Here is a 22,242-nt window from a genome sequence, read left to right on the forward strand (position 1 = left end):
ATTTTTGTCAACAGCCGCATGAAAAAGTGCTGCTGGGTTTTGTCCAAACCAGTCCCTTAGGTTTTGAAGCCATGATGTTCTTCTTCTGCCTGGATCTTCTTAACTAGAAGGTGGTAATGTCATCTTCTCCATTGTCTTTTAGCAGTTGAAAGGATGGGTCCTCTTCTCAGTTGCCTTTGGTAGGAGAAAGAATACTCATTGCTTGCCCTTGGCCTCATTTTGAATGGTTAAACGGGAACATCAAGGGGTCAAAACATGGCTGTGGAGCCTTGCATGGGGGGATACAGGGGCCCACACAACCCTGGGGATAGTTGACCCCGTAAGTACACACACCCCTCCCCCATCTGTACTAGCAACCTCTAGAGAGACTTAGAGACTTTCCTGTGCAGTTACTTAGCCACTACAAGAATAGACTGATGAAGGACACTTCAGTCAAGCAGAGCCTTACTTATGGTCTTATGTTCTGATGACATAATGTAAGATTTCTGGGACTATAGTTCAACACCTAGAGGTGCAGAGGTTGTCCCACCTGCGTTCAAATCAATACATCATCTTTTTGGTTTCTTATCATTTATCAATTGTTCGTAACTTATGATTAATGATTGTAACTATGACGATGACCTATGACATATGACTTGCTGTCTGTATATACACTGAGAGCTTATGACCCAAGACAAATTCCTTGTAAATTCTATTCTATTCTATTCTATTCCATTCCATTCTATTATTCTACTCTATTCTACTTTACTCTTCCCTTCCCTACCCTTCCATTCTACCCTATTCTAATCTACCTTATCCTATCCTATCCTATCCTATCCTATCCTATCCTATCCTACCCTTCCATTCCATTCCATTCCATTCTACCCTATTCTATTCTACCTTATCCTACCCTACCCTACCCCTACCCTAACCTATTCTCTATTCTATTCTATTCTATTCTATTCTACCATTCCCTTCCCTTCCATTCTATTCTACCCTATTCTATTTTATTCTACTCTATTCTACCCTTCCTTTCCATTCCATTCTACCCTATTCTATTCTACCTTATCCTATCCTATCCTATCCTATCCTACCCTACCCTACCCTACCCTTCCATTCCATTCCATTCCATTCTATTCTACTCTATTCTAACCTATTCTATTTTATTCTACTCTAGTCTACTCTACCCTTCCCTTCCATTCTACCCTATTCTATTCTACATTATCCTACCCTACCCTACCCCCTACCCTACTCTATTCTCTATTCTATTCTATTCTATTATACCCTACCCTACCCTACCCTACCCTTCCCTTCCATTCCATTCCATTCCATTCCATTCTATTCTATTCTACCCTATTCTATTTTATTCTACTCTATTCTACCCTTCCCTTCCATTCCATTCTACCCTATTCTATTCTACCTTATGCTACCCTACCCTACCCTACCCCCTATCCTACTCTATTCCACTCTATTCTCTATTCGCTATTCTATTCTACTCTACCCTACCCTACCCTACCCTACCCTTCCATTCCATTCCATTCCATTCCATTCTATTCTATTTAACACAGGAGGATGTGCAAGCTTATCCAGTCAGTTAGACAGTAGAACATATTGGGGAGTGAGCAGATTGCAGGCACCAGGCACCAGGGAAAGTGGGAACATCTGGAACAGAAAAAGGGCTACCTTGGCAGAAGGGGGTGAAAACTAGCTTGAGCAGGAGCTCATCTGCTACTTACAGCTGGAGGCACCACGGTGGAGTATCTTCTATGGGGAATTACAAAGAAATCCAGTGGCACCCCAGGGGAATGTTTTACAATGCAAAAATAAATAAACAAACAATTAAGCACGACAGAGGAGGCAGAAAATCCTGCCAGCAAAGGAAAGCTGAAGAACCAAACCTGATAGAGGAATGAGAGGAAGGAGACTTTATTCCTGCCTTAATCAAAATGCATGAGATCACTGCAATTCCCAACCATGATACCTTCAGTTCATATTTGTAGGTTTCTACTCCTGGGTTTCTCTATACATTGTACCAGGGGTGGGATTCAGCTGGTTCAGACAGGTATGAATTTGGTTTGGTTTGGTTTGGTTTGGTTTATTAGATTTATATGCCGCCCTTCTCCCAAGGACTCAGGGCGGTGTACAACATTAAAAGAAACATATAATACAAAAGTTTTTTAAAAAATTAAATAGAATATCCCAAACAAACCCAACTAGAATTGACAATAACATTTTAAAAAAGAATTTGATTAAAATTAACAATGATCAATAATTTATTTTGTTTTGTTCAGGCCAGGCTGGCTTGCTGGAAAAGCCAACTTTTTAGGCCGCGTCGGAAGGACCGGAGGTCGGGGATTATACGAAGCTTCGGGGGCAACTCATTCCAGAGGAAAGACACTCCGACAGAGAAGGCTCTCCCCTTGGGGGTCGCTAGCCGACACTGTCTGGCCGACGGCACCCTGAGGGGGCCAACTCTGTGGGATCACAGTGGACGGTGGGAGGCTACCGGTGGCAGTAGGTGGTCTCGCAGATACCGCGCGCCCACTCCTGCACTTTCCTGTCCTATATTTCCCTGTTTTTTAGCTCAGCTGATCCTCACAGGACAGAGGGTTGCTGCGCATCAGCTGTTTTACTCGCTGACAAAGGAGGTAAGTTTTGAAGCTTAAAAAGCTCACTTTTTGAATGCTGCACGCATGCACGAAGTGAAGCGCACACTCACCGAACCGGTTGTTAAACCAGTTGTATCCCAGCACTGCATTGTAAAACATGTTAACCGATAGCAGCTGGCTTGAGAAGATTAATTGAGATGCAATGATCCAGAACCCAGCCTGGTCATGTTGTTTTAGAAAAGTTTTAATTTGTGGAGTGTTCAAGCTGATTGATCGATCGATTGAATTCACATAGCTGCCAGCCTCATTTGCATCTAACTCTGAGTGGTGTACACAATTAAAACACAGCTAAACAATCCATGTAATTTATCCATTAAAGCGGTTAAAAACCGCTAAAACTACAATAACAAAAAGGCAGGGAAGAGTGCAATCAAACTTGTTCAGTCTCTAAGCATGGATTAGATAACCGATATTAGTATAAACGTGATTATGAATGCAAGGGGATATTAGGACAGGGATAGTAGGCACATGGGTACGTTTATGCACACCCCTTAAAGACCTCTTAGGAATGGGGTGAGCTTGACAGTAGACAGTCTAAGGTTAAAGGTTTGGGGGTTTGGGGAAGAAACCACAGTGTCAGGTAACACAGTCCAGACATTGACAACTCTGTGACTGAAGTTGTATTTTCTGCAATCAAGTTTGGAGCGGTTTACCGTGAGTTTGCATCTATTGTATGCTCCTGTGTTGTTGTGGTTGAAGCTGAAGTAGTCACTGGCAGGTAGGACATTGTAGCAGATAATTTTACGTACTACGCTTAGGTTGTATCGAAGACGGCAAAGTTCTAAATTATTTAAGCCCAAAATTTCAAGTCTGGCGGCATAAGGTATTCTGTTGCGATCAGAGAAGTGGAGGACTCTTCTTGTGAAATATCTCTGATATACAATCGTTCGATTGTATTTATGTCTTTTTTTAAAATTGAAAATTTTAGAAAAAAACCTTTTACAAATGTTTACCTCCCCCCCCCGAACCTTCCCCCCCCCCCAACCTTCCCTCCTCCGACTTCCCAGAACCAATACAGGGTATAAATGTATAACAAAGATGTTCTAAAATAATCTTAAAGAAGTTTGAGCTTTAACTCCTCTTTGCTAGGCTAACTCTAAACAGATCATATCATTCCTTGTTTCTTCAGTCATAAGCTATCTGGAATTTCTTAGTCCCATATTTATTTTGAGTATAGTCAATCCATCTTCTCCACTCCAGTTTATATCTCTCATTTGAGTGGTCCTTGAGATATGCTGATATTTTAGCCATCTCTGCTAAGTTTGTTAGATTGTATTTATGTCTGATATGCAGTGCAGGTTCCAGAGAGATGAGCTGTATTCAAGAATTGGTTTAGCAAAAGTTTTGTATGATCCATGTGTCAACTCTGAAGCTGACCTGGCCGAAGCCATTTTGGACTTCAGTGTTGCCACACTGGAGCTGAAGGATACGGAGGGGGAAATAGAGAGAGCAGGGGTTTTGTAGCCAAAACAAAATACTTTCTCCTGGGAACCAAGGACATTCTCACACCTGGTCAGAGAGAAGAGGAGTAATGTTACCAGGCAACCAGGCAGCACTACTGCTTGATATGAAATGGGTCATTATTATTTTTTTGCAAACCAATGGTGGTTTTTCAGATCTATGCAGTCATGGAGGACACTCATTATGTAGAGTAGACCCATGTCAATCTTTTGCAAAATCTGTCTTTTTTTTCAAGGACATGCTGTTATTTCTATTTTGATTTTGCAGAATGACAACTCACGTGTTTCTTTTCATTTTTGCTTGCAGTGGATGGGGATTCCTCTAAATCAAGAGTCTTCTTCAATAATGGGACTTCTTCAAAGATAATGTTGTGTAATCATCTGAGCCATTCAAAAAGTTCCGGTGAAGGAAACACTTGCCCTTCACGTGTGTTGCTACTACTTGAACCTTCCACCCGCATGTCAGAGTAGCAAGCATTTATTTCTGAGTTACTACTAAGCTTGAACCATGCCACACCTGTCAATTTCATACCTCTGTTCTTTTCCATTCCATTTTCCCATTTGCATGCACACTGAGCCGAGGTGGCACAGTGGTTAAATGCAGCACTGCAGGCTACTTCAGCTGACTGCAGTTCAGCAGTTCGGCTGTTCAAATCTCACCAGCTCAGGGTTGACTCAGCCTTCCATCCTTCCGAGGTGGGTAAAATGAGGACCCGGATTGTTGGGGGCAATATGCTGACTCTGTAAACCGCTTAGAGAGGGCTGAAAGCCCTACGAAGCGGTATATAAGTCTAACTGCTATTGCTATTGCTATTTTTGAAAAGTCTACCCCAAGTATGCTTTTGTTACGTACTTTCCCATCAAGTCCAGGTAATCCTCGAACACAATGGAGCCCAAAGGTTATGTTACTAAGCGAGACATTTGTTAAGTGAGTTTTGCCCCGTTTTACGACTTTTCTTGCCACATTTGTTAAGCGAATCCCTGCAGTTGTTAAATTAGTAACACGGTTGCTAAGTGAATCTGGCTTCCCCGTTGACTTTGCCTGTCAGGAGGTCGCAAAAGGGGATCATATGGCCCTGGGAACACAGCAACAATCGTAAATATGAGTCATTTGCCAAGGGTCTGAAATTTGATCATATGATGATGAAGATACTGCAACAGTTGTCAGTGTGAAAAATGGTTATAAATCACTTTTTTGTCAGTGCCATTGTAACTTTGAATGGCCTCTAAATGAATTGTTGTAAGTTGAGGACAATCTGTATGTATTTTTAATGTATTGCTCTCAAAATACAATTGCTTTCAGGCACAAAATACATTGCGGATCATTTTTTGCTCTGGAAAAAAATATTGAAAGGTGCAAAATCCAAAGAACACTACAGCGTTATTCATATAGCGTTCTTCATATACCTTCAAAGGTAAACATAGGGGAGGAATGCTATGGCAAATCTAGACAGCATGTTAAAAAGCAAAGACATCCCCCTGACAACAAAATTGGGTATAGTCAAGGCTATGGTTTTCCCAGTTGCAATTGATGGCTGTGAAGGTTGGACAATAGGAAAGGCCAAAGAATGGAGGCCTTTGAACTCTGGTGCTGGAGAAGACTCCTGCGAGTCCCTTGGACTGCAAGGTGATCAAACTGGTCAGTCCTAGAGGAAATCAACCCTGACTGTTCTTTAGAAGGCCAGATCCTGAAGAGGAAACTCAAAGACTTTGGCCATCTAATGAGAAGGAAGGACTCCCTGGAGAAGAGCCTGATGTTGGGAACGATGGAGGGAAAAAGAAGAAGGGGACAACAGAGAAGGAGGTGGCTGGATGGAGTCACTGAAGCAGTCGGTATGAGCTTCAATGGACTTCAGAGGATGGTAGAGGACAGGAAGGCCTGGAGGAACATTGTCCATGGGGTCGCAATGAGTCGGACACAACTTTGCAACTAACAACATGTAAACAGAGAACAATCCCCTCATCCCTTCTAGTACTGATGATGTTACAATGATAGAGAAAATGAAATCTGGATGATCAAGAATGAGTAGATTTAGTTAAAAGGAACATGGAAAATTCTCTGTGGGTAAAATGCAAAACTGAGAAGATGAAAACTTTAGGAAGGAAATTTGCTACCCAATACTATCAGTGTATTAAATGGACATCAGAGGATGGTAGAGGACAGGAAGGTCTGGAGGAACATTGTCCATTTGGTCGCGATGGGCGAACACAACTTCGCAACTAACAACAACAACAAAAGATAGGTTGATTTACAAATCGTTCCAGTATCTTTTTCAAAGTTCACACTTTCAGGCACTAAACCTGTTCTATATTTCTCCACCTCCAATGTGAATGAAAATGAAAATGTCGCCTGGGATTCCCCTGAGTCCAGAATGGCCTTCAACAGATATAAAGTCAAGTTAAAAATTTACAATAAATTAATGAGAATGTTCCTTTTAGTGGCAACCATCCATATACCCCATTTGAAAGCCCCTTTTAATTATTGTTACTAATGACAGAATTTTGGGGTCACTGCTTCCAAAAGAAGCAAGTTGAAAACTTCTTTTTGCTCAAGGCAAAGCCAGAATCTGCGTCTCCCAGATCCTGAACTTCTTGTATTTATTACCTAAAAGCTGGGAAGGCAGACAAGGACATTGCCTCATTTGGATGCAAAAGAGGGCCTTCTTGATTAGCTGTATTTTCTCCTCACTCTCGCTTTCACTCTTTCCTTTATCTTTCTGCTAAAAAATCATTGGTTTCCAATGCTTCTGCAATCCTCATCCATTTATTGCCCAGGCCCTGTTTCTTCCATAGCTTATTGTTGTTAATTGTTACATGGATTTGAATACTAGAATTACTGATGCTTTGAACTGGCTGCAAGTGTGTTTTTCTTTCCTGTAGGTGATATGACATTCGTCAAGGGAAAAAAAGGAATGGAGGGAGGCAGGAGAAGGAAGGAGAAGGAAGAAAAGAAAAAAGGAAGAAAAGAAAGGGGAAGGAAGGAGGGAGGGAGGAGAAGAAAGGAGAAGGAAGAAAGGAGAAAAGGAAGAAAAGGAAGAGGGAGGGAGGAAAGGAAGGAAGGAAAGAAAGAAAAAGGGAGGGACGGGGAGACTGGGAAGAAGGAAAAGAAGGAAGAAGGATTAAAGGAAAAAAGAACAAAAAGAAAAGAAAGGAGAAGGAAGGAAGGAGGGAGGAAAGGAAGGAAGGAGAAAGAAAAGGAAGGGAAGGAGGGGGAGGAAGGAAGGAGAAGGAAGGAAAAGGAAGAAAGGAAAAAAGGAAGGAAAAGGAAGGGGGAGGAAGGAAGGGTGGGAGAAGAAGGAGAAGAAAGGAAGAAAGGAAGAAAAGAAAGAGGAAGGGAGCAGGGAGGGAGGAAAGGAAGGAAGGAGAAAGAAAAGGAAGGGAGGCAGGGAGGAGAAGGAAGGAGAAGGAAGAAAGGAAGAAAGGAAAAGAAAGAGGAAGGGAAGGAAGGACAAAGAAAAGGAAGAAAGAAAAAGAAAGAGGAAGGAAGGAGGGAGGGAGGGAGGAAAGGGAGGGAGGGAGTTAGATGGCTGGTTCAGGAAGTCTGAGAGTTGAAGTCCATAGGTCATAAAAGGCCCATAGTTCCCCATCATTGCCGTACAACAGGGGCGTCAAACTCAAGGCCCGGGGGCCGGATCTGGCCCATGGAGTGCTTAGATCTGCCCTCCCACCCCCCGGAAACAGTGAAGGATTGGCCCATGGTGCTTCTGCCAGCGAAAACCCTCCCAAGCTCCATTTTCACTGGCAGGGGGTTGCAGGAGGCCATCGGAGCTGAAAATGGAGCTCAGGAGCCTGTTTTCTCTGGCACTACAGGCACCCCCAACACGAGAAACGTCTGGCTGGCCATGCCCCACCTGGCCACACCCATTCCCCCCCCCCCAGGTCAAGCACAACCCTGAGGCAGCCTCAATGAAATTGACACCCTTGCTGTAAACCATTAAAAATCTACCATTAAAATAACTGAAATCCCACTATTCACGTGACAGCATGGTTTAGTTAGTCATTTATCTGTATCCTGGGTTTGCTATTTTTACAAATAACTCAAGGCAGTGAACCTATCCAACACAGCTTCCTCCTCCTCCTATTTTCCTCCCAACAACAATCCTGTGAGGTGGGCTGGGCTGAGAGAGAGGGGGGTGGGACTGGCCCAAAGTCACCCAGCTGGCTTTCCTGATTTAAGGCAAGGCTTGAATTCACGGTCTTGAGCCAACTTCCTTCACAAAAAACATTTCTCTATGGATAACATTGGAGGAAGGCCGTCAGTCTCTGGAAGGCTATGCCTTGACTTCTGGGGGGGGGGGGAGATTAGATAAAGTATAGTTTTGCCAATGTCGTAGAATCATCTTTGTTATTTGAAAGTCTAAAAAAGAAAGGAAACGAAACACATTTTGCTGAAAACAAACATAAAATTTGGCAACCACAATTGGTCTTCTCCACGGCTATCACGAGAAAAATAAAACACAGTGACTGTGATTTTTGTGTAAGGTAAACGTAAAGGTTCCCCTCGCACATATGTGCTAATTGTTCCCAACTCTAGAGGGCGGTGCTCATCTTGTTTCAAAGCCAAAGAGCCTGTGGTCATGTGGCCAGCATGACTAAACACCGATGGAGCACTAAACGCTGTTACCTTCCCACCAAAGGTGGCCCCTATTTTTCTACTTGCATTTTTACCTGCTTTGGAACTGCTAGATTGGCAGAAGCTGGGACAAGTAACGGGAGCTCACTCCATTACGTGGCGCTAGGGATTCGAACCACCAAACTGCCGACCTTTCTGATCAACATGCTCAGCATCTTAGCCCCTGAGCCGCCGCATTTTGTATAACAAAGGGCAAAAGAGATCTCCTTGACAAATGCAAGAGTTACGGTGAAACACAACTTTATCACCTTGCAGTGAACACACCGCTTAAAGTCCGTCACCCATCATAAGCCAAGCATCATTAATTTTTGCACATGGTAGCAATGAATATGTCTCTCGGTGTAAATCATTCCCAGATTTTTCTAAACAGATGAAATTCCCAAATATTCTCCTCCTAAATTCTTCTGGTTAAAGTTTTTAATCTTCCGTTTTACCGTAAAGATGTTTTGGAAGGAAGTGTGATAGGACAGCAATGGTTCCTAGCAGGAGTGGGTTTCAACCGGTTCACGGCGGTCCCTGCGAACCGGTTGGTCGCCGAACCTGGAAGTAAGTAACTTCCGGGAACGGCGAAGGGCGCACCCGCCCGCCTGCGCTCCTTACATGGTTTTGACGAGTTCTGCGCTTCCACGCATGCGCAGGACACATACAGCGCCTGCGCGATCCTCCAGGAGCAGCTGGAGTGTTGCGCAGACGCTAGTATGCATGTGTGCACTGCGAGCGTGCACGAGGACGCCGCCGGCCCCATTCCAACCAAACCGGTTGGAACGGGGCGAGAAACCCACCCCTGGTTCCTAGTGACGAAATCTTGCAAGGCAATAGTTTATATTGTGCAAAGGTTAGGTTTTGTCTTATAGTAATGATGATCTTGCTTGCAAATCCATCAGAGTAAATAAAAAGCAGAAACACGATCCAATTTATATTTCAGTCGTCTTTTCAATGGGCAAATAAACATTCAGGTGGCATAGATTATGAAATTCTCAACTATAATTTTTCTTTCTTTCTCTGGCAAGGAAAGAATACATTTTTGATTGAGGGGTCCTTGGTGCTCTCCGAGCTTGGTTGTTTTCTTGCAGACATTTCATTACCCAACCAGGTAATATCATCAGTGCTAGAAGAGAGTGAGGTTTGCTCTCTGTTTACATACATGCAAAATCTAAGCAGGTGTAAAAACTCCCTTCTAGAAGTGGAGGAGAACAGGGAAAACCCTGGGGAAAGATACCCGAATAATAAAAATGAACACTCTGAAGAAAAGATACTGCAACCATAAAAACGGAGGGGGGGGGGAGAGAAGTTAGGAGAAAGGGGGAGAAGAAGAAAAATGGCTAAAAGCGGAATTTGTGAGAGCCCAAGAGAAAATGTATGAAAGAAGAAGGGGGAAAAGAATAGTATTAGTAGATTAAAGGCAGTGGTGGGATTCAGTCGGTTCATACCTGTTCGGGAGAACCGGTTCTTAACTTTCTAAGCCAGTGTTTCCCAACCTTGGCAACTTTAAGACTTGTGGACTTCAACTCCCAGAATTCTCCAGCTAGCTCTTCTGGCTGGAGAACTCTGGGAGTTGAAGTCGACAAGTCTTAAAGTTGCCAAGTTTGGGAAACACTGTTCTAAGCAGTTTGGAGAACCAGTTGTTGGAAGAAATCTCCTTTTGTTTTTTTCCCACTTTACAAAGCTAATCCTGTAAGGAAGGCAGGAAGGAAACATTCTGGTGTTGTTTCTAGACTCATCTTTATTGCCCTGCTTACAGAAACTGCCACAGTGGTGGGTTTCAAAAATTTTTGGAAGCTCTTCTGTAGGTGTGGCCTGCTTTCTGGGTCCACTGGTGGAACCTCTTCTAACCGGTTCGGTAGATTTGATGAACCGGTTCTACCGAATAGGTGCGAACTGATAGGAACCCACCCCTGTCAGGGTAGTAGCTGTTTAACGCAACTGAAGCGCCACACACAACGCACAAAAAAGCTGAGCTTTGATCTCGTTATCCTGATCACTTTATTTATTTCTTTTGAACCACAGCTCGAAGACCCTGCTGGTTGCAGCTTGTTCAAAACCCAGATCCTCCTTGAAAATATGCTTCTAATTTTAATCTCTGTGCTTTGCCACCCGCTACCACGGAAGGGCTTTATTACAAAATACTAGGCCCAAACCTGGGCTGCAAAATCTGGGCCGCCTCTAGATGGCAGCAAAGAGTTAACATTTGTTGTTGTTGTTGTTGTTGTTGTTGTTGTTGTTGTCCTTTAATGGCGGGCCGCATGGACCTCACAACCCAGATCTTGAACTTATATAGCAATAGCAATAGCAGTTAGACATATACTGCTTCATAGGGCTTTCAGCCCTCTCTAAGCGGTTTACAGAGTCAGCATATTGCCCCCAACAATCCGGGTCCTCATTTCACCCACCTCGGAAGGATGGAAGGTTGAGTCAACTTTGAGCCGGTGAGATTTGAACCACCGAACTGCAGATAACAGTCAGCTGAAGTGGCCTGCAGTACTGCACCCTAACCACTGCACAACCTCGGCTCTCTTCTAGGTCAGCTTGTTCAAGAAATTATTCTGTCTGACCTGAGAATCTTCCCTGGGATGCACATGCAAATTTCAATTTCACGTTTGACGCTGGCGAACATTTGGCTCAACCGCCCACTTTGGTGGATGACCAGAGTTTCCACCTTCTGTCTTGGTCCAATTCAATTTCACAGTGGTTGAGCAAGTTTCGAAAGCTTAGCTCATCTGTCTACGTGGAAGAAGGTCTGCGGCGCTCCGGAAATAATGGCTGCGTTATTGCCTGGCGAGCCGTCCGTCCAACACCCCCTTAACAATTTTATTATGAGTCATCCCGTTTAAAAGCACGCGATAATGAGCGCAGAGGAATGGCGGTGCAGGTGTGCGGCTCACTGCAGATTTGCCGTCTATTTAATTGTCTCCTTTATGTGTGCTGTGAACGCATTGCTCTTGGTGAATGGTGCTGCATGAGAGGGTAATTTCCTCAAATGCTTTGTCTGAAGATCATTTTTATCTGCTTACATGTTTTCAGGTGCAACGAGGCTGGGCAATGCTTGGAAAAGGTAGGAATTGAAAAGAGATCCCATTGCTTGCTCTTCCATAGGATCAGTGGTGGGTTTCAAAAATTGTTTGAACCTACTCTGTGGGTGTGGCCTCCTTTGTGGGAGTGGCTTGCTGCCCATGTGACCAGATGGGAGTGGCTTGCCGCCCATGTCACCGGATATGAAGATGCCGACGACACTTGTCAGAACCACCTTAAATCACCTCACACACAGCACTGGCATGCATAAGAATATGATGTAAACTTGTTTTTTAAAAGGCATCTTTGGTTTGCGTTAAAACAACTTCAACACACGCAACGTTCTGATTGCACCACAAACGCAGTAGTCATCCTTACCTTTCACAGAGGCACTGAGTTTTATAAATAGGAGCATGATGGTATAGAATAATCATATCCAAGGACCAGTGGTGGGTTTCAAAAAATTTTGGAACCTCTTCTGTAGGTGTGGCCTGCTTTCCGGGTCCACTGGTGGAACCTCTTCTAACCGGTTTGGTAGATTTGATGAACCGGTTCTACCGAATAGGTGTGAACTGGTAGGAACCCACCTCTGCATAGGATGTAAGTTGTAAACTTTGGGGTGTGTGCGGGGAGGGTGGAAATAGACTTTTAAACTTGGTTTCTCCTCCCAAACTACCCTGCAGGGATGCTGATTTAGGAGAAGAGCAAGCAGAGAACGAAGGTGGAGTCAAGCAAGTCATCAGCCTAGAGTCGTTACGTTCAGTGATGGGATTCAACATTTTTTACTACCGGTTCTGTGGGCATGGCTTGGTGCGTGTGGAAGGGGAAGGATACTGTAAAATCTCCATTTCCTCCAGATCAGCTGGGACACAGGATTCGGGGTTCCAAGCAGGGGTGAAATGCCTGTTCACACCAGTTCACGCGAACAGGTAGGGACGATTGTTGTTGTTGTTGTTCAGTGAACTGGTAGTTAGTTTTAAAAAAAGCTTCTGAGGATTGCGGAGCTCAGCTGTGAGTGTTGGAAGCTTTTTTTTTCCTGCTTTTAAAGCTTTTTTTTTCCTGCCGGTTTGGGTGAATAAGCAGGAAAACAATACTTTAAATATTATCAACAAAACTATGCATTCTGAAGGCTTCCTTGTCTAATCACAGAATCAGAGGTAGGATGGGGTGTTTTTTCTTGGAATTCTTTATAAACTAAAGTTAGGAAAGAAACAAGATCTTACTATTTTCAATTCTCTGCCCACTGTGAAACATCAGAGGGAAGAAATACCTGAGAACCACATTAATAAAAACATCAACCAATCGAAGTGTTCCGAATGCAAGACTTCCAAGATTCCCTCTGCTAAGCAGACACAGGACGCTTAATGGATATAAACTGACAATCTTTTCAGCCAGTAAATGCAAAAGAAGTATCTGTATCTTTCTGTGGTGTGTGTGTGTCTGTGTGTGTGTCTGTGTCTGTGTGTGCATCAGAGGTGGTATTCAGCAGGTTCTGACCAGTTCTAGAGAACCGGTAGCGGAACTTTTGAGTAGTTCAGAGAACCGGGAAATATCACCTCTGACTGGCCCCACCCACATCTATTCTCTGCCTCCCGAATCCCAGCTGATCAGGAGAGAATGGAGATTTTGCAGTATCCTTCCCCTGGAGTGGGGAGGGAATCGAGATTTTGCAGTATCCTTCCCCTGGAGTGGGAGGGAATGGAGATTTTGCAATATCCTTCCCCTGGTGTGGGGAGGGAATGGAGATTTTACAGTATCCTTCCCCTGGAGTGGGGAGGGAATGGAGATTTTACAGTATCCTTCCCCTGGAGTGGGAGGGAATCGAGATTTTGCAGTATCCTTCCCGTGGAGTGGGAGGGAATGGAGATTTTGCAGTATTCTTCCCCTGGAGTGGGGAGGGAATGGAGATTTTACAGTATCCTTCCCCTGGAGTGGGGAGGGAATGGAGATTTTACAGTATCCTTCCCCTGGAGTGGGAGGGAATCGAGATTTTACAGTATCCTTCCCCTGGAGTGGGGAGGGAATGGAGATTTTACAGTATCCTTCCCCTGGAGTGGGAGGGAATCGAGATTTTGCAGTATCCTTCCCCTGGAGTGGGAGGGAATGGAGATTTTGCAGTATCCTTCCCCTGGAGTGGGGAGGGAATGGAGATTTTACAGTATCCTTCCCCTGGAGTGGGGAGGGAATGGAGATTTTGCAGTATCCTTCCCTTGCACTGGTGGGATTCAAAATTTTTACTACCGGTTCAGTGCACGTGGCTTGGTGGGCGTGACATGGCTTGGTGGGCATGGCTTGGTGGACGTGGCAGGGGGAGGATACTGTAAAATCTCCATGCTCTTCCCACTCCAGGATACTGCAAAATCAGTCCAGACATTTTCAAGTGAATGGTACGGTGGCCTAGAGGTGGAGCTCTCGCCTCACAATCAAGAGGCTGTGAGTTCGATCCCAGGTAGAGGCAAGTATTTCTCTCGACTGAAAGGACATCTGGCCAGTAAACACTGAGTTCCATTCAGTTGCCCAAACTTCACCTTGCCAGGGATTATGGGTTAGGGGCAGGGGCAGGAAACTAGGAAGAGGAAGGAGTATTCAGTATATTCGCCACCCTGAGTTATTTACAAAGTAATAATAGCGGTTTACATAGTCAGCATATTGCCTCCAACAGTAAAGGCAGGATAAAACTCTAATACGAGGCGCAGTGGTTAGAGTATAGTACTGCAGGCTACTTCTGCTGACTGCCGGCTGCCTGCAATTTGGCAGTTTGAATCTCACCAGGCTCAAGGTTGACTCAGCCTTCCCTCCTTCCGAGGTGGGTAAAATGAGGACCCAGATTGTTGGGGGGCAAGAGACTGACTCTGTCAACCGCTTAGAGGGGGCTGTAAAAGCACCGTGAAGCGGTATATAAGTCTAAATGCTATTGCTATAAGTAGATAATCCAGAATTGACCAAAGGTAGCGACAGATTTAACCATACACTGATCAAGTTTCTTTAGTATCCTAGCATGCAATTCATAAATATCTCTGGAGATTTAAACACATTCAAAAACAGGTATTCGTTGATCTGTCAGCTTCACATTTCCAACTTGTCTTTTGAACTTGCTCTTAGAAGGACTAGGGGAGACATGATAGCAGTCTCCCAATATCTCAGGGGTTGCCCCAAAGAAGAGGGAGTCAAACTATTCTCCAAGGCACCTGAGGGTAGAACAAGAAGCAATGGGTGGAAACTAATCAAGGAGAGAAGCAACTTAAAACCAAGGAGACATTTCCTGACAGTTAGTACAATTAATAGTGGAACAACTTGCCTCCAGAAGTTGTGAATGCCCCAACACTGGAAGTCTTTAAGAAGATGTTGGACAGCCATTTGTCTGAAGTGGTGTAAGGTTTCCTATCTAAGCAGGGGGTTGGACTAGAAGACCTCCAAGGTCCCTTCCAACTCTGTCTATTCTATTCTATTCTATTCTATTCTATTCTAACATATGTCAGAGGAAAGATTTTTTTTTAATAACAAAACAATTGATGCTTCTTTTCAACCATCCTCATTTCCTTCGCATTACCTGGGCATGTTCCTAAAGTTATCTTGGCAACACCTGATCCAAAACAGCATTTGAATACCTCTTCTTTTTCCTCTTAATACCTGCTAACATTTTCTGTTCTTTATCAAGCCTCCGTTATACCCATGTTCTCTTCCTTTCATTATAAGGTTAGATAGAGCCGAGGTGGCGCAGTGGTTAGGGTGCAGTACTGTAGGCCACTTCAGCTGACTGTTATCTGCAGTTCAGCGGTTCTAATCTCACCGGCTCAAGGTTGACTCAGCCTTCCATCCTTCCGAGGTGGGTGAAATGAGGACCCGGATTGTTGGGGGCAATATGCTGACTCTGTAAACTGCTTAGAGAGGGCTGAAAGCCCTATGAAGCGGTATATAAGTCTAACTGCTATTGCTATAAGCCAATCTGGAAAAAAAACCCAACCTTTTCATTGTTCTTAGCAATGCTTTGCCAACCTCAATTTATTCTAAATTTTAGCTTTTGTGACCAAAGCTAAAAGCTTTTGTCTTAAGCTTCCCATATGTACATTGGCTTGATGACCCTACCTATACATGTTCCATTTTCATTTTCAGATGGATACAAAGCTTTGTGTGTCGTATGTGTTGAGTAAAGAGTTCATTCTCTCCTCCTGTTTATAAAATTAGCTCTAAATATTCATATCAATTTTTATTCGGAGCTGTGATGTTGGTGGTTTTGTAAAGGCTCTTGCCTGACTTTGCACACTGTTAAAAAATAATTTTTTTTCCTGGGGTGAAGGAATGTATTTTTGTAAATTCTGCAACATATGGATTTCTTGTGCCGAGTTTTTCTTTCCTTGAAGCGCACTCTTTTCTGCCTTCATTTTGAACTGGGTGGCAAAATCCTGAGAGTGGAGGTTAAATATGAAAAACTATTTGAAGTTAATGAACATTTGGCATTCTTCTTCACAGTCAGCAAAGATAAACATAATTTTAAAATGGGTACATTATTCTATTAAAATCTCTGATGGGTGGAATCCAACTAACTTTAATTCTAGATTAAATATGACTTTAATCGTATTCAATCGTATTCAATGCCTGGGATGCTCTACCCGACTGTTGTTACATCCTCAAACCCCCATAACTTTAACCTCAAACTGTCTAATGTGGACCTCACCCCATTCCTAAGAGGTCCGTAAAGAGGGCGTGCATAAGTGCACCAACATGCCTCCATCTCTGTCCTACTGTCCCCATTTATTTGTACCCATTTCCTGCGTCCATGTTTATACTTATACCTGTTTTCTTGTACATGTTTGACAAATGAAATAAATAAACAAACAAAAACCCAAATAAATAGATTGCTTCTCTCCTTGATAAGTTTACCTCCAATGCTTTCTGCCTTGCCTTCAGAGGGTTTGGAGAATGGGTCGATGGAAGCGTATTAAAGAAAGATCCAATCTAGAAATTTCCTGGAGGTTAGAACAATTAAGCAGTGGAATGGTTTGCCTTCAAAAGTCGTGAGTGCTCCATTCCCTGGATGTTCTTTATTTAACTCAGCTGCCTTATGGTGCTCCAGATGTTTTTTCAATGGTGCAAAAAGTAAGATTCTACGTTTAGGCAAGAAAAACGAAATGCACAGATACAGTATAGGTGGTACCTCGCTCAATAGCAGTAACTGTGAGAGGGATCTTGGAGTCCTAGTGGACAACCATTTAAATAGGAGCCAGCCGTGGGCAGCAGCTGCCAAAAAAGCCAACACAGTTCTAGGCTGCATCACCAGAGGGATAGAATCAAGATCCTGTGAAGTGTTGATACCACTTTATAAGGCCTTGGTAAGGCCACACTTGGAATACTGCATCTAGTTTTGGTCGCCATGATGTAGAAAAGATGTTGAGACTCTAGAAAGAGTGCAGGGAAGAGCAACAAAGATGATTAGGAGACTGGAGACTAAAACATACGACGAACGGTTGCAGGAACTGGGTATGTCTATTTTGATGAAAAGAAGGACCAGGGGAGACATGACAGCTGTATTCCAATATCTCAGGGGTTGCCACAAAGAAGAGGGAGTCAAACTATTTTCCAAAGCACCTGAGGGCAGGAGAAGAAGCAATGGGTGGAAACTAATCAAGGAGAGAAGCAACTTAGAACTGAGAAGGAATTTCATGGCAATTAGAACAATTAATCAGTGGAAGAACTTGCCTCCAGAAGTTGAGAATACTCTAACACTGGACGTTGTCAGGAAGAGATTGGACAGTCATTTGTCCGAAATGGTTGAGCAGGAGGTTCAACTAAAAGACCTCCAAGGTCCCTTCCAACTCTGTTACTCTATTATTCCACAGAATAAATGGAGTAATTTGGAGGAAGCAACTGTACTGAACTTCCACAGATAAACAGCAATAAATTGATAGGTTGGAAAAACTAGGGAAATCTTTTCAAATGTCTACAGTCCAAACCTTCATACATCCATTAGATCAAAGTGGTGTTGGAAGGAATACCCATCTGGGTTCAGTTCCAAGTGGGGGGAAAGACTGGAAACATGGAGGCTGATTGGAAAGATGGTTTAATGGTGAAGCAGAACCACCAAGCACGTGTGAGTCTGGGTAGCTGACCACATGGAGTGGAGCGTGAGGGTTATTTATGCCCTTTCTTGGGCCTTGCCCTTGAGCTTCCTGTTCCTGTGCAAGAACATGTATTCTATTGGTTGTTTTAGGGGTTACTGCTAACTTTGCAGGTTGTCTGAGTCAAGTTTGGTTGAAACTTGGGCTGATGCAATGCAGTTCCTATTGTGGATGAATGGCTTTGCCCTGAAGGATAATCCCATCATTCTGGAACTGAAGGTCTTTTGTTTTGTAGATATGCTGGCCCAGTCCTGCTGGGGCTATTAACAAAGGTGGGGGCTGCTTTCCAAGAGCACTTTTCTCCTTTAAGGAAATATAATATTCTGCTTTTTTTTTAACATTTCCCAAAATGTTTCATTCTTCTAAGAGTGGGATGGGTGCTAACTTTCCACAGTGGATAGACCAGGTTGTTGTTGGGGGCAATATACTGACTGTGTAAAGTGCTTAGAGAAGTTTGTAAAGCACTGTGAAGCGATGTATAAGTGTAAGTCAGGGGTCATCAACCTGCGGCTCCGGAGCCACATGTGGCTCTTTCATCCCTCTGCTGCAGCTCACTGTCACCGGTCGGCTCCACAATTGATAGGGCTTTCGGTTAGGACAGGTAGAGGAAAAAGGATGCAGTGCTAGGAGGAGACTCTATGGTGGGGGGGAACTGGACTTCCAGTCAGCAGAGGAAAAAGGATGCTGTGCTAGGAGGAGACTCTATGGTGGGGGGAACCGGACTTCCAGTCAGCAGAGGAAAAAGGATGCCGCACTAGGAGAAGACTCTATGGTGGGGGAACTGGACTTCCCATCAGCTCCAGAATTGGAGTGGGGGGCTTCCGTTCAGGACCTTTGTGGCTCTTTGGGTGTTTAAGGTTGCCGACCCCTGATCTAAGGGCTATTGCTATTTCCCCATTGCTCTTCTATTACCGTGTCCTAGAATTTGCAACTTTTGGGGGGGTGTTTGTTTTGCAAAGGGGGAGGATTGTTGGGCAAATCATTTGTTGTGAATTAACACAGCAAAGCGTCGCTCCCATTTCCAATAAAAATAAAAAGATCCCGCTATTAAAACGAGGTGTTCATGCGTGGTAGCGCTGAAATAGAAACTCTGTTTTTATTGTATATGTTAGCTGTGGCAAATCAAGTGAAGCAGGGATAAATTCATTACCTGCAAAGCTCTTCATTGCATCTCACAAATAACAAGCTTTAAACATTTTCCATCAGCAAAGGGGGGGGGGGGGGAGAGAAATCTATTTCCTTTCCTTGCAAACAGCCATTAACCTGGGATGAGTCATCACTCCACTGAGCTGGAGAATCCAGGGAGCAATTTAGCAGCATCACAAACATTTGAAAAAGTGAAGACAATTAAATATTGCCTGCATATTTTTGGGTGGCTGAAACGGTAAAAAAAAACAAAAAACAGATAGGTGTGTTGGAAAAAATGTCCTCCTGGGTTCAGTTCCAAGTGGGGGAAAAGACACTGCAAACATGGAGGCTGCTTGGAAAGATGGGTTTTAATGGTGGACAGCAGAGGTGGGTTTCTACCGGTTCAGCTCGGTTCAGCCGAGTAAGTAGTAACTCGGCCATCCACACCCCCGAACCGGGTTCTATCAGCGATGGCGCCATCTTGATTTTCGGTTCTGTGCGAGTGCAGAACAATCTTCATTGCAAAAAAAATTCCCCCTTTTTTCTAACGGTGTGCACATGCACAGACCTTTTTAGCTGCAAATTCGCATGCATGCATTTTTTGCACGCCGAGCCAGCAGTAATGCTGGCAGTAGCCCACCTCTAGTGGACAGGACTTACATGGTTTGAGGTCATGGGGTGGGGGAGCATATGGAGTGGAGAGAGAGAGAGAGATTTATACCATCTGTTGGGATTTGAATTTGAGCTTGTATTCTGATTGGTTGCCACACAGACTCCCATGGGGCCATGCAGGGGCAACTCTGCAGGCTGTGTTTTGAGTCCCAAGCTTGGTTGAGCCTTGCTGGGTGATGTAACCTTCCCAGGTGCCATGTGGTGAGATGGGTAGAGGGCTAATCCTACCTTTGTTGGATCTTCATTGAGGGCATTTGCCTATGAATAGACCTAGCTATCTCTTTATCTCTTAAGTGCTGACATCTGCTGTGGGCTATTGAGGGGGGCTATTAAGAGTGAGTCTGCTTCCTGCCTAAAAAAAACATGTTTCTCCATTTCTCATCCAGGGAAATATAATATACTACCTTTTAAAATATTTCCTAGAATATTTCGTTCTTCTAGGAGAAGGTTGGATGCTAACTTCCTACAGATGTAAAAGGGGAAAAAAACATACAATAAATTAGATGCCTAACCCCACAACTGTCTTTGACCAGATCAAAATATTGCATGGGTAGAAGTCATCTCCAAAATTATGGATTCTAGTTCTAATAGCAATCACACTTAGACTTATATACTGCTTCATAGTGCTTTAGAGCCCTCTCTAAGCGGTTTGCAGAGAGCATATTGCCCCCAACCGTTTGGGTCCTCGTTTTATCGACCTCAGAAGGATGGAAGGCTGAGTCAACCTGTTGTGGCCTGTGGGCCGCCACCTCTTCTAGCAGCTGAATCGAAGGAGGAGGAGGAGGCATGGGAGTCAGGATCAGCATCAGGGCAACCTGGGAGCTCCGAGGGGGAAGAGGGAATGGAACTGGTAGAAAGAGAGACAGAGGCGGAGCCTGGGCCGTCCGTCAGCCCTCAGATGGGGAGTCAACAGCCCCCATGTCTGGAGGTGGTTGATGAGGAAGAGGAGGAACAGCTGGGTCCAGTGCCTGATGTGCAGAGGCGCAGAAGGCAGAGGAGAGAGCAATGGAAATCCGTGGGCTGGTCCTTGGAACAGAAGAGCCACCGCTGCTAGAGAAGCCCCATCCTAGCTCTGGGGATAAAAGACAGGGGGTGGAGATGAATAGATGTGGCAGAGGAGAGGAGAGCAGTGGAAATCTATGGGCCGGTCCTTGGGACAGAAGAGCCAATGCTACTAGCAAAGCCCCACCCTAGCTCTGGGGATAAAAGACAGGGGGCGGAGATGAATAGATGTGGCAGAGGAGAGGAGAGCAGTGGAAATCCATGGGCCGGTCCTTGGGACAGAAGAGCCACCGCTGCTAGAGAAGCCCCACCCTAGCTCTGGGGATAAAAGACAGGGGGTGGAGATGAATAGATGTGGCAGAGGAGAGGAGAGGAGAGCAGTGGAAATCTATGGGCCGGTCCTTGGGACAGAAGAGCCACCGGTGCTAGCGAAGCCCCACCCTAGCTCTGGGGATAAAAGACAGGGGGCGGAGATGAATAGATATGGCAGAGGAGAGGAGAGCAGTGGAAATCTATGGGCCGGTCCTTGGGACAGAAGAGCCAATGCTACTAGCGAAGCCCCACCCTAGCTCTGGGGATGAAAGGCAGGGGGCGGAGATGAATAGATGTGCAGACAAATAACAAAAGCTTTTACTTTTGTTATTTATCATTTAATTGAAAGATGAATGAAAAGAAAATTCCCCCCTTAGTTCTTTTCTAGAACATGTTTCTCCCTTAGACTTTTTAACAGTGCAATCCCTACATATTAGGAACAACTTAATGGAAGGCCGAGAGAATGCTGTCTCCACTTCCATTAGGTCCAGCTAAGCATGTTCTATTTCTAGTTCGCATGTTCATAAATTCTGAATTAACTGTACCATAATTTTAAAAAAAAAATCTGCTAAGCCTTGGTTCTTAATTCTGCCTCAAAAGCTACACTCCATTGTTTATTGTCATTTCTTCTGATTAGGGCCATTGTCTCTAATATTGCTTGACGAAGTGGGCGAGATAAATCAATGGTATTTAGGATTTTTTTTCAGCCATCTGTCCTGGCGCTTATCCCAAAATCTTTTTTTTTTTAAAGTTGGGCACAGTTTTCTGTATTTTGCTTTGTAATCAGGAACATCTTGGCTGGAGGATGGGCGACGTTGGAACGAAGGGAGCGTTTTAAAAATACCTACCCATTCTCACATAGGGAATCAATCATTTTATAGAGATGGTACTATAAACACACACACTTTAATTACTAGCATGCCAGGCTGCACTTGGTAAATATTCAAAAGCCTACAAGAAAGCATTTTCTCCCCAAAACACTTTTCCGTATCTCTTTGAAAGGTGTTTTTTTTTTTTAAACTTGGAAGTTGAGCGTATCAGGTTCAAAAACGGCCCTTCAATTAAATAAATGGCTTTTTGTTTTAAGAAACACCAGTCGCTTGGCTTTCTTAGCGTCGAAGAACCATTTATCTCTAGGTTTCTGTATCTCTTCAGTCCCCTTTTCCTCTCATTATAAAATTATCCTGCCAAGCCAAAGCAATTGTTTTTAAGAGGTGCTGTTGTTATAATGAAATTGAATGCAATTGAGAGTCGGGACACTG

This window comes from Thamnophis elegans, chromosome 9 (genome assembly GCF_009769535.1).
Source record: "Thamnophis elegans isolate rThaEle1 chromosome 9, rThaEle1.pri, whole genome shotgun sequence".
Classification (NCBI taxonomy): domain Eukaryota; kingdom Metazoa; phylum Chordata; class Lepidosauria; order Squamata; family Colubridae; genus Thamnophis; species Thamnophis elegans.